General features: G+C 41.1%; 5 non-coding genes across 5 annotated transcripts; all 5 read right to left on the reverse strand.

The window, feature by feature from the left end:
- Positions 1 to 43: 43 nt before the first annotated feature.
- On the reverse strand, positions 44 to 117 carry trnat-agu (transfer RNA threonine (anticodon AGU)). Its single transcript has one exon. It is a non-coding gene; the product is annotated as a tRNA-Thr (tRNA).
- An 836-nt stretch (positions 118 to 953) lies between these two features.
- Positions 954 to 1,027, reverse strand: trnat-cgu (transfer RNA threonine (anticodon CGU)). The gene has a single exon. It is a non-coding gene; the product is annotated as a tRNA-Thr (tRNA).
- Positions 1,028 to 8,000: 6,973 nt separating this feature from the next.
- On the reverse strand, positions 8,001 to 8,089 carry trnar-ucu (transfer RNA arginine (anticodon UCU)). Its single transcript is given in 2 exon segments — positions 8,001 to 8,036; positions 8,053 to 8,089. It is a non-coding gene; the product is annotated as a tRNA-Arg (tRNA).
- Positions 8,090 to 8,228: 139 nt separating this feature from the next.
- Positions 8,229 to 8,302, reverse strand: trnat-agu (transfer RNA threonine (anticodon AGU)). Its single transcript has one exon. It is a non-coding gene; the product is annotated as a tRNA-Thr (tRNA).
- Positions 8,303 to 9,137: 835 nt separating this feature from the next.
- trnat-cgu (transfer RNA threonine (anticodon CGU)) lies at positions 9,138 to 9,211 on the reverse strand. Its single transcript has one exon. It is a non-coding gene; the product is annotated as a tRNA-Thr (tRNA).
- Positions 9,212 to 13,098: the final 3,887 nt, after the last annotated feature.

Raw genomic sequence — 13,098 nt, forward strand, 5'->3', positions numbered from 1 at the left:
ATATGTAAAAGATTAAGTGAGCGGTGCCCACATCCACTGCCATAGGCACTGCTGGGATTCGAACCCAGGATCTCCTGTTTACTAGACAGGCGCTTTGACCAACTAAGCCACAGCGCCACTTGCTGAACCTTCTACAATGTGTTGCCATAAAAAGTCTAAAAGAGGTAGCAGGTCAGGAAAATAGCTGATTACATCATGAAAGAGGTTAGGGGATTATTTCCAAAACCCGAGGGGCATTCAGGGCTCTGTTGAAGAAAGAGGGAATATCTGAAACTCTCAATACGTGTTTCTGAAAGGTTTTTGGAACCTCCAGTTACAATACATCTAAACTCTGTCTCAGCTAGGAGAAATAGAAAGCAATCTCTGCTATGCTTTCAGCTGATCTGAAAGACAAAATCCAGAAAGCTTTTCATGAATTATATATTCATATTTGTAAAGACTGTTTTGAATACATCCAGAGGCTGGATCTCAACAATAGGAAGTAGCAGATTCTGGCCTAAGCCAGTGGTTTTCAAAACATTCTCGAAACCTCCCAGACGCTATACATTTTCGTTATTTACCTTATTTCAAAAGGGTTAATTGAGCTACTTAGTAGAGTAATCTATGATCTGACGTGGGTGTGTCCAATAAGGGAGATGAGCAGAATGTGAAGGGTAGGCTTCTGAAGTAGTTTGTGGACCCCAGTTTTAAACATATGTCTGACTCACAGAGACATCAGAGCAAAAGAGGCCACTGACTATTCTGGTGGGACTCAAAACCACAACCAGGGAATTTCTCCATTCGCATCCCAGAAGTCCAAAGTTCTATCCATTGTACCATAAAATGACACACTTCAGGGAAGTATTGCATGCGCAGCACTTCTTAGTTTTTCCAGTTTTGTGCAGGTAAACACAGTTCGTCATGCAAAGACTTTCATATGTGAAAAGGTTAAGCACTCCCATATCCTGTGCCAAAGGCACTGCTGGGATTTGAACCCAGGATCTCCTGTTTACGAGACAGGCGCTTTGACCAACTAAGCAACAGCGCCAGTTATTGTCGCTGGTTCGATGCTTTTGTAGGCACACTGTTCAGCATGCAAAGATTTACATATGTAAAAGATTAAGTGAGCGGTGCCCACATCCTGTGGCATAGGCACTGCTGGGATTCGAATCCATGATCTTCTGTTTACTAGACAGGCGCTTTGACCAACTAAGCAACAGCGCCAGTTACTGTCGCTGGTTCGATGCTTTTGTATACAAAGTCTAAAAGAGGTAGCATGTCAGGAGAATAGCTGATTACATCATGAATAGGTCCCTTTGAAGTTACAGGATTATTTCCAAAACCTGAAAGGTGTGCAGGCTTCTGTTGAGGGATAAGGGTGTTGTGAACTTTTTCTTTGTAGAAAAGTTAGAAGCTCAGACCAGGAGACGGTGGAAGTTTTCCAAGCAGAAGTTCTTTATTGCTTGTCGGTAGCTGCAGTCATTCCAACATCGTCTAAATTAAAGTAACTTTACATGGTATATTATAGGCATTTTAAGAGGAGGGACTTCTGGAGGTGGAGACAAATTCAAACAAAGCATGCAAATGTAGTACGAACACACCCTACTCTGAGGGCATTACCAATCCAATGGAATCAGGATAACTATTCAAATGCTGATAGTGGCCAGGAACTCTGGTTCCAAGAGCCATCCCAGAGCCATTAAAGAAAGTCTCAGTGATCAGACTCATTTAACTTACAATGGAGAAAACAGGATTTGCCAGATTCTCTTGCTGGAAACTGTTTCACAGCTGATATCATTTACCATCCTAACCTGAAATTCTAACTTCAACAAACAGAACTTTCTCAGTTTATATATGATAGTATTAGAAGTTAGATTAAACCTTTTAATAAACTTGTATTCCTTCAATTCCCCCTTTGGGAGTTCTAAATTACTCCCACACTATATACAAATTTAAACAATTAAAAATTCATTCTTGCAACTTGTGATAGTTACAGGCACATAAGGCATGTTCTGTGTTTGTTTTTCTGTAATTGCATGTTGACACATAAACAAAACATGCAATTAGGGTCCGTGAGTCTTTTCTGGTTGGAACTGTGATTTTCTCGTGATCAATCAAGTTTCTGAACCATGAAGAATTATCTTCAGTCATCTTGGTGTAATTTTGCTGAAAGATCAAGAATGTCTTGTTGGACCACCATGTTTGTGCACAAGTGAGTCCTGGAATGCAGTCATCTTCGGATGTGACATGCACACTTTCTTTCCAGCAAACAAGGCATTTGTGACATATTCATCAGCTCTAAGAATATGTTGTTTCTGGAGTCCGGACTTTGTGCGATCTTCATGATGTGTAGTAGTAGGACAATCTTGATCATGTCGATGTATGACTGAAGGTTTCGTAGTCTCTGCGTTGTGTATTTATTTTTTCTTTTTCTTTTCTCTATCCTTTTGTGATAGTTGGCTCGGGAGTGGGTCTAGTTGTTTCTTGAGGTTATGTCTTCATACGCAGACGAGGAGGTCGGTGCATATGGGTCTCGGTTCAGCCATCAAGTGTTATCTGCACAGAGGAAGAGAGAAAACAAAAGACAGGAGAGCAGTATTTGTTCAAACACTAGGGTTGTAAACTTTTCCGAGTCTGCTATTGTTGTTCCTTCTTCCCTATTTCTTAATTATGACACCTAAAGAACGCAGTGAGATGAGGATGGATTAATGGATGGGAAGGCCTATGAGGGATTCTTCACCGAAGGGTTGGCCCCCCGACGCCTGTTGCAATCGGTTCTTTCCTCGGCTCCCCACTGGTTTGTGTCCTATGCTATCCCTGTTGGAGCAGGAACAACCTTACAGTGTGACACATGAGTCCAGGTTTTCTTTCCCTGACATAATACTGCAGCAGCTGTAATCAACATCACTTGATATGGTCCGTGCCACTTAGGCTCTAATGGCTTGTTTTTGAATGACTTTATCATAACCCATTGACCTGGGATGATAGTGTGTCCACCTTCTGGTGGAGTCTGCCAACACGACTCAACTCTCTCTCTGGCACTCTGTACTGCCTTTGTGAGGTTTTCACAGTAAGTGATCAGGGCATCTGAGGCAATGTGTACATCAGCATTTCTAAGATCAATCACACCTGGCATCTGCATTGGGCGTCCAGTAATAATCTCATGAGGGCTCAGTCCTACTGATCTGTTAGGTGAGGCTCTTATACTACACAGTACTGCTGGCAACGCTTCAACCCATGGTACTCCTTCCTGATGCATTTTGCTTAGCCTGATTTTGATTGTTCTGTTTGCACGTTCAACCTGACACCAAAATCATTAATTACCCCAAAAGCATATCTGGAATCTGTGTAGATATTAGCAACCGATCCTGAAGCTAGCGTGCATGCTCTTGTTAGGGCTACTAGTTCTGCAGCTTGAGCTGAAAAATGATCTGGAAGACGTCCTGAAGCTAACACTTCCGTGGTGGACGTTACTGCATAACCTGCTCGTCTGTTACCTTTTTCTTTTACTTCACTCATAGGTGTATATGTAAGCGTAACACAATCGTGAGTAATTTCTCCTTCATCCTCTAACAAAACTTCAGTCATAGCAGACAGCATACATGAGGACGGATTTGTGACAGGTGCACGCTGTAAGACAATATTTGGCATTATTGTGGACACTGCATGAGGGCTTTTTTTACGTTTACAGTCTGACCTAACACACTTAATGATGAAAGGTCTGTGCTGTAAAATAACATTTAAGGCTGTGAGTCTACTTAACTTGGTGTTCCCCAAAGGAAGGGTGAGACAGTCACTTTCCTTTTGTTCTATTAAACAAAAATAAGTCTTTCATCTTTGTTTGAAGTTACTGGGGAAATTAAGCACTCACAGCCCAAATGGTTAACACATCAACAAGCTGCCCAACGAGTTTAATGACGAGGGGACGGGCTGCTTCAGAGTAGCAAGCAGACTGAGTAGGAGCTGAGTAACATTGTTAACTTGTTTAAAGTTCTTTTTGTTTTTCCTACACTCCTTTCCCCAATGTCCATGTTTACCACAGTAATAACAACTGCTGCCCTCTCTCTTAGGACATTTGCGTTTCTGTTGATTCTCTGTGTTGACCTTAAAGGATGCTGCTGCAATTTTTACTCTTGCCTTGACATCAGAATCTGTTTCCCAAGTAGTTAACCTCTCCAAGTTGTTTTGTATGGTTCTAGTGGACCATGTTAAGTCTAAGAAAGGCAATGCTTTTCTATGTTCTGACAACAGACCATCAAACCATGTGCGAACTAGGGGACCATTATCTTCTAACACCTTCTCTGAAGTGTCAGCTATACCACTGTACGCTGCTGCTGACTGGCAAAATCTTTGAGTGTACTCACTAACAGTTTCACCCTTCTTCTGTAAACAACTAGTGATCTTCGACCAGTCAATTTTGGGTCCAACAATGTTCTTCAACGCTTTCAGAACTCCCTCTCTCAATTCATCTTTTCTGGCATGTTGTAGTTCAGAAGTAACAGCAGACTCAAAACTGTTGAATTCAGATTCAGTTAGAATTTGTGACATCAGCTGTGTGACTTCTGCCAACGACATGTCGTAAAGACGCATTTTACTGATCAATGCCCTTCTAAATTCAGAAAAATCTGTGCGTACTGAAGGTAAGCTTTGGGATAGTCTTTCTATGTCTCTAGGTCCGAGTGCTTTGGCAACAGTTTGGTTTTGGACAACAGAAGAGTTGGGAGGAACACTTTCAGTTCCCTCAATTCCCTGAGATCTTCTTGCAACACATACCTTTACTGAATCTACAGGCTTATCAGTCAGGATAAGTTTCATCTGACTGTTGGTCTTCTGAGTCACATTTGGTTGAGGCCTTGTTATGGCCCACCTTAGTGTGCATTTGTTTGTTCTGTTCTTTTAATTTATCAATACACCTAGTTTGTTCTTGTGCAATGGATAAGCTATATTCTCTATGGCAACAGATTATGCCTTTCATGTTTTTCTTTCTGATACATGCACCTAACACCTTCTTGCATTCTTCAATAGACCAAACTTTGTCTGGATCAATACCAAATTTCTTTGTCAAATCCAATCTAACTGACTCAGTCATTATGGAATCCATTTTCTCTCCTAACAATGACTTGAACTCACTGTCTGTCCATAAAGGGCTAGCTAGTCAATTTTTCTCAGTTGATGGAACTAGCCTAGCATTTCTTCTAACCATTTTGTGGATTTCTTTTGTTACCACACAATCAAAAAATAAACTTCTCTGATCAACAGAGGGTATACTTAACACAGATCAAATCTTGTTAAACTTCCTTGTTACCAACACATCACAAACTATTAGCATGTTACGCTAATCTTCCCTAAAAGAAAAATGCAAAGGATCTTTCACCTTCTTAACTTTTAGAGGATAAAACAAACAAAAACACTAAATCTTCTCTGATCAAAAGAGGCTACACTCGATAACACAGTTAACCCTCTAGGCGCCACGGTCGAGTTTACTCGACAAGATCGCACATTGGATAAAACGGCCGATTTTTTTCAAATTGGGTGTCAAATTTCGTTCGACATCCCCTCCACTGGATGGCAGACATGTCATTCTTCACCCCCGACTCAAAAAAACGTAATGTTTCTATACAAAATGTTCGAGTTAGAGCGCATTGAATCAGTGCGATCAAAAGCGGAGCTAGTGTGCGAGTGAGCCATGTTATCAGAGCCTCTCGCCATCACAATCGCGGCGACAGTATTGTGGTGGAGACTTTGTCTAATACCACTGGGTATGTTAGACGAAGTCGAAGTGTTCACAGGACAGTTAGGAGGCAACGTGGAAGCAGGGTGAGGAGTCGCAATAACAATGAAAGTAGTCCGAGCTGTGCATACTCGGCGCGCGCGCGAGGCAGATCTGGCCGCGCTGCTCGTATCATCTCACTCATGATCTGTGCCTTGCCGTGGCGAGTGAGCGTTTGAACTAAACAGGTCTTGTCTACTTGTGTTTGTATGTCATATGAATAATATATATGTGCCCCATACATGGAATCAGAGTGCCTACTGTATTTAGTAAATGTATCTCTACAGCAAAAGTCCAACCACTACATGCATTCGGTTTGTTTCTACCATTTATTAGTAATGATTTACAGTTTGTTTAATACTTAATATATACCTGAGCATTCAGTATTGTGCAATATAGCATACAGAAGGTGATGGACATTTTGGCGGGAAAGAAGTGCTGCATTTTATAATTTAAACGTGACTTTTCATGAAAATTCTATAATCCAAGATTGCCGCCACCATATGACGTCATAATATGCAAATTAGATGGGAAAATGTAATCCCTACATAAACTTTGGGTCATCCTTAATATTTCTCTAATTTACAGAAAGTCTCTATCTTTTATCACTTTTAATATATAGACTTTTGAAATTAAGATGTCAAAATTGGACGTTTTAGGAAAAAACCTCTGGCGCCTAAAGGGTTAACCTTCCTTACCCAGAGCAAAGGGTAACACAGAAAATATTAGCACGTTACGCTAATCTTCTCTAAAAGGAAATGCAAAGGATCTTTCACCTTCCTAACTTTAAGAGGATAAACACATCCCTGTTTGAACAGAGGTTCACCAATATTGACACGTAATGTTAACCTTCCCTAACTTTAGAGGATACCTTCTCTAGCAATGTAGAGGCTATACTTTCATCTTTAAAATAAACTTTTAAAGGGTAACTTTGTTAGCCAGACACTGCAGCTGTCTGATAACTGTTCTCTGACGGCGCAGAGATTTGTACTGGTCTTCAGTGGTTCTTTGAATAGAGTGAAACTCACTAAATCGTTGTTTGTACGGAAAGGATTCCGTCTGGAACTCAGCCAAAAAAAGTTTGTTCTTTGTTGAGCTTTGAAGTTTCAGGAGTCAGTTCTGGAACTCAGTCTTTGTTGAGTGGAGATTTCAGTTCTGGAACTCAGTCTTTGTTGAGTGGAGATTTCAGTTCTGGAACTCAGTCTTTGTTGAGTGGAGATTTCAGTTCTGTATTCAGGTAAGATTCTCTCTGGAATGCAGTCAGATCTTTGAGCTTGAATTCCAATCTGGATTCAGGTGAAGTTAATTATATCCGGGTCACGGCACCATCTGTAGTGATCTTTTTCTTTGTAGAAAAGTTAGAAGCTCAGACCAGGAGAGGGTGGAAGTTTTCCAAGCAGAAGTTCTTTATTGCTTGTCGGTAGCTGCAGTCATTCCAACATCGTCTAAATTAAAGTAACTTTACATGGTATATTATAGGCATTTTAAGAGGAGGGACTTCTGGAGGTGGAGATAAATTCAAACAAAGCATGCAAATGTAGTACGAACACACCCTACTCTGAGGGCATTACCAATCCAATGGAATCAGCATAACTATTCAAATGCTGATAGTGGCCAGGAACTCTGGTTCCAAGAGCCATCTCAGAGCCATTAAAGAAAGTCTCAGTGATCAGACTCATTTAACTTACAATGGAGAAAACAGGATTTGCCAGATTCTCTTGCTGGAAACTGTTTCACAGCTGATATCATTTACCATCCTAACCTGAAATGCTAACTTCAACAAACAGAACTTTCTCAGTTTATATATGATAGTATTAGAAGTTAGATTAAACCTTTTAATAAACTTGTATTCCTTCAAGGGACCAGGGAATATCTCAAGCCATTTATTTCTGGATCGAAACTCTCAGTACTCGTGTCTCAAATGTTTCGGGAACCTCTAGTTACGATACATCTAAATGCTGTTTCAGCTTGGAGAAATGGAAAGCGTGTTTTTTTTTCTTCTTTTTTTTCTAGGTAGGTGGCCAACAATAGGTTGTTGCAGATTTTGGCCTAGGCCAGTGGATTTCAACCTATTCTTATTTAAATAGGTGACTTAAGTTAATTAGTAGAGTACTCTGTGATCTGAGTTGGGTGTGTCCAATAAGGGAAATAAGCAGAACGTGAAGGGTATGCTTCTGAAGTAGTTTGTGGATTCAAGTTTTAAGCATATGCTTGTCCAACACAAAGACATCTGAGCAAAAGAGGGTATGCACGACTCTGGTGGGACTCGAACCCACAACCTTTGAATATCTCCATTCACAATCTAGAAGTCCAATGCGCTATCCATTGCGCCACAGAGCCACAAATGACAAGCTTTAAGACGCTATTGCATGGACATCACTTCTTAGATTTCCACAGTTTGTGCAGATGCACACTGTTCAGCATGCAAAGATTTACATATGTAAAAGATTAAGTGAGCGGTGCCCACATCCACTGCCATAGGCACTGCTGGGATTCGAACCCAGGATCTCCTGTTTACTAGACAGGCGCTTTGACCAACTAAGCCACAGCGCCACTTGCTGAACCTTCTACAATGTGTTGCCATAAAAAGTCTAAAAGAGGTAGCAGGTCAGGAAAATAGCTGATTACATCATGAAAGAGGTTAGGGGATTATTTCCAAAACCCGAGGGGCATTCAGGGCTCTGTTGAAGAAAGAGGGAATATCTGAAACTCTCAATACGTGTTTCTGAAAGGTTTTGGAACCTCCAGTTACAATACATCTAAACTCTGTCTCAGCTAGGAGAAATAGAAAGCAATCTCTGCTATGCTTTCAGCTGATCTGAAAGACAAAATCCAGAAAGCTTTTCATGAATTATATATTCATATTTGTAAAGACTGTTTTGAATACATCCAGAGGCTGGATCTCAACAATAGGAAGTAGCAGATTCTGGCCTAAGCCAGTGGTTTTCAAAACATTCTCGAAACCTCCCAGACGCTATACTTTTTCGTTATTTACCTTATTTCAAAAGGGTTAATTGAGCTACTTAGTAGAGTAATCTATGATCTGACGTGGGTGTGTCCAATAAGGGAGATGAGCAGAATGTGAAGGGTAGGCTTCTGAAGTAGTTTGTGGACCCCAGTTTTAAACATATGTCTGACTCACAGAGACATCAGAGCAAAAGAGGCCACTGACTATTCTGGTGGGACTCAAAACCACAACCAGGGAATTTCTCCATTCGCATCCCAGAAGTCCAAAGTTCTATCCATTGTACCATAAAATGACACACTTCAGGGAAGTATTGCATGCGCAGCACTTCTTAGTTTTTCCAGTTTTGTGCAGGTAAACACAGTTCGTCATGCAAAGACTTTCATATGTGAAAAGGTTAAGCACTCCCATATCCTGTGCCAAAGGCACTGCTGGGATTTGAACCCAGGATCTCCTGTTTACGAGACAGGCGCTTTGACCAACTAAGCAACAGCGCCAGTTATTGTCGCTGGTTCGATGCTTTTGTAGGCACACTGTTCAGCATGCAAAGATTTACATATGTAAAAGATTAAGTGAGCGGAGCCCACATCCTGTGGCATAGGCACTGCTGGGATTCGAATCCATGATCTTCTGTTTACTAGACAGGCGCTTTGACCAACTAAGCAACAGCGCCAGTTACTGTCGCTGGTTCGATGCTTTTGTATACAAAGTCTAAAAGAGGTAGCATGTCAGGAGAATAGCTGATTACATCATGAATAGGTCCCTTTGAAGTTACAGGATTATTTCCAAAACCTGAAAGGTGTGCAGGCTTCTGTTGAGGGATAAGGGTGTTGTGAACTTTTTCTTTGTAGAAAAGTTAGAAGCTCAGACCAGGAGACGGTGGAAGTTTTCCAAGCAGAAGTTCTTTATTGCTTGTCGGTAGCTGCAGTCATTCCAACATCGTCTAAATTAAAGTAACTTTACATGGTATATTATAGGCATTTTAAGAGGAGGGACTTCTGGAGGTGGAGACAAATTCAAACAAAGCATGCAAATGTAGTACGAACACACCCTACTCTGAGGGCATTACCAATCCAATGGAATCAGGATAACTATTCAAATGCTGATAGTGGCCAGGAACTCTGGTTCCAAGAGCCATCCCAGAGCCATTAAAGAAAGTCTCAGTGATCAGACTCATTTAACTTACAATGGAGAAAACAGGATTTGCCAGATTCTCTTGCTGGAAACTGTTTCACAGCTGATATCATTTACCATCCTAACCTGAAATTCTAACTTCAACAAACAGAACTTTCTCAGTTTATATATGATAGTATTAGAAGTTAGATTAAACCTTTTAATAAACTTGTATTCCTTCAATTCCCCCTTTGGGAGTTCTAAATTACTCCCACACTATATACAAATTTAAACAATTAAAAATTCATTCTTGCAACTTGTGATAGTTACAGGCACATAAGGCATGTTCTGTGTTTGTTTTTCTGTAATTGCATGTTGACACATAAACAAAACATGCAATTAGGGTCCGTGAGTCTTTTCTGGTTGGAACTGTGATTTTCTCGTGATCAATCAAGTTTCTGAACCATGAAGAATTATCTTCAGTCATCTTGGTGTAATTTTGCTGAAAGATCAAGAATGTCTTGTTGGACCACCATGTTTGTGCACAAGTGAGTCCTGGAATGCAGTCATCTTCGGATGTGACATGCACACTTTCTTTCCAGCAAACAAGGCATTTGTGACATATTCATCAGCTCTAAGAATATGTTGTTTCTGGAGTCCGGACTTTGTGCGATCTTCATGATGTGTAGTAGTAGGACAATCTTGATCATGTCGATGTATGACTGAAGGTTTCGTAGTCTCTGCGTTGTGTATTTATTTTTTCTTTTTCTTTTCTCTATCCTTTTGTGATAGTTGGCTCGGGAGTGGGTCTAGTTGTTTCTTGAGGTTATGTCTTCATACGCAGACGAGGAGGTCGGTGCATATGGGTCTCGGTTCAGCCATCAAGTGTTATCTGCACAGAGGAAGAGAGAAAACAAAAGACAGGAGAGCAGTATTTGTTCAAACACTAGGGTTGTAAACTTTTCCGAGTCTGCTATTGTTGTTCCTTCTTCCCTATTTCTTAATTATGACACCTAAAGAACGCAGTGAGATGAGGATGGATTAATGGATGGGAAGGCCTATGAGGGATTCTTCACCGAAGGGTTGGCCCCCCGACGCCTGTTGCAATCGGTTCTTTCCTCGGCTCCCCACTGGTTTGTGTCCTATGCTATCCCTGTTGGAGCAGGAACAACCTTACAGTGTGACACATGAGTCCAGGTTTTCTTTCCCTGACATAATACTGCAGCAGCTGTAATCAACATCACTTGATATGGTCCGTGGCACTTAGGCTCTAATGGCTTGTTTTTGAATGACTTTATCATAACCCATTGACCTGGGATGATAGTGTGTCCACCTTCTGGTGGAGTCTGCCAACACGACTCAACTCTCTCTCTGGCACTCTGTACTGCCTTTGTGAGGTTTTCACAGTAAGTGATCAGGGCATCTGAGGCAATGTGTACATCAGCATTTCTAAGATCAATCACACCTGGCATCTGCATTGGGCGTCCAGTAATAATCTCATGAGGGCTCAGTCCTACTGATCTGTTAGGTGAGGCTCTTATACTACACAGTACTGCTGGCAACGCTTCAACCCATGGTACTCCTTCCTGATGCATTTTGCTTAGCCTGATTTTGATTGTTCTGTTTGCACGTTCAACCTGACACCAAAATCATGAATTACCCCAAAAGCATATCTGGAATCTGTGTAGATATTAGCAACCGATCCTGAAGCTAGCGTGCATGCTCTTGTTAGGGCTACTAGTTCTGCAGCTTGAGCTGAAAAATGATCTGGAAGACGTCCTGAAGCTAACACTTCCGTGGTGGACGTTACTGCATAACCTGCTCGTCTGTTACCTTTTTCTTTTACTTCACTCATAGGTGTATATGTAAGCGTAACACAATCGTGAGTAATTTCTCCTTCATCCTCTAACAAAACTTCAGTCATAGCAGACAGCATACATGAGGACGGATTTGTGACAGGTGCACGCTGTAAGACAATATTTGGCATTATTGTGGACACTGCATGAGGGCTTTTTTTACGTTTACAGTCTGACCTAACACACTTAATGATGAAAGGTCTGTGCTGTAAAATAACATTTAAGGCTGTGAGTCTACTTAACTTGGTGTTCCCCAAAGGAAGGGTGAGACAGTCACTTTCCTTTTGTTCTATTAAACAAAAATAAGTCTTTCATCTTTGTTTGAAGTTACTGGGGAAATTAAGCACTCACAGCCCAAATGGTTAACACATCAACAAGCTGCCCAACGAGTTTAATGACGAGGGGACGGGCTGCTTCAGAGTAGCAAGCAGACTGAGTAGGAGCTGAGTAACATTGTTAACTTGTTTAAAGTTCTTTTTGTTTTTCCTACACTCCTTTCCCCAATGTCCATGTTTACCACAGTAATAACAACTGCTGCCCTCTCTCTTAGGACATTTGCGTTTCTGTTGATTCTCTGTGTTGACCTTAAAGGATGCTGCTGCAATTTTTACTCTTGCCTTGACATCAGAATCTGTTTCCCAAGTAGTTAACCTCTCCAAGTTGTTTTGTATGGTTCTAGTGGACCATGTTAAGTCTAAGAAAGGCAATGCTTTTCTATGTTCTGACAACAGACCATCAAACCATGTGCGAACTAGGGGACCATTATCTTCTAACACCTTCTCTGAAGTGTCAGCTATACCACTGTACGCTGCTGCTGACTGGCAAAATCTTTGAGTGTACTCACTAACAGTTTCACCCTTCTTCTGTAAACAACTAGTGATCTTCGACCAGTCAATTTTGGGTCCAACAATGTTCTTCAACGCTTTCAGAACTCCCTCTCTCAATTCATCTTTTCTGGCATGTTGTAGTTCAGAAGTAACAGCAGACTCAAAACTGTTGAATTCAGATTCAGTTAGAATTTGTGACATCAGCTGTGTGACTTCTGCCAACGACATGTCGTAAAGACGCATTTTACTGATCAATGCCCTTCTAAATTCAGAAAAATCTGTGCGTACTGAAGGTAAGCTTTGGGATAGTCTTTCTATGTCTCTAGGTCCGAGTGCTTTGGCAACAGTTTGGTTTTGGACAACAGAAGAGTTGGGAGGAACACTTTCAGTTCCCTCAATTCCCTGAGATCTTCTTGCAACACATACCTTTACTGAATCTACAGGCTTATCAGTCAGGATAAGTTTCATCTGACTGTTGGTCTTCTGAGTCACATTTGGTTGAGGCCTTGTTATGGCCCACCTTAGTGTGCATTTGTTTGTTCTGTTCTTTTAATTTATCAATACACCTAGTTTGTTCTTGTGCAATGG

This window comes from Siphateles boraxobius, unplaced genomic scaffold, assembly GCF_051911475.1.
Source record: "Siphateles boraxobius isolate OS27281-9 unplaced genomic scaffold, OSU_SipBor_1 51, whole genome shotgun sequence".
NCBI lineage: Eukaryota > Metazoa > Chordata > Actinopteri > Cypriniformes > Leuciscidae > Siphateles > Siphateles boraxobius.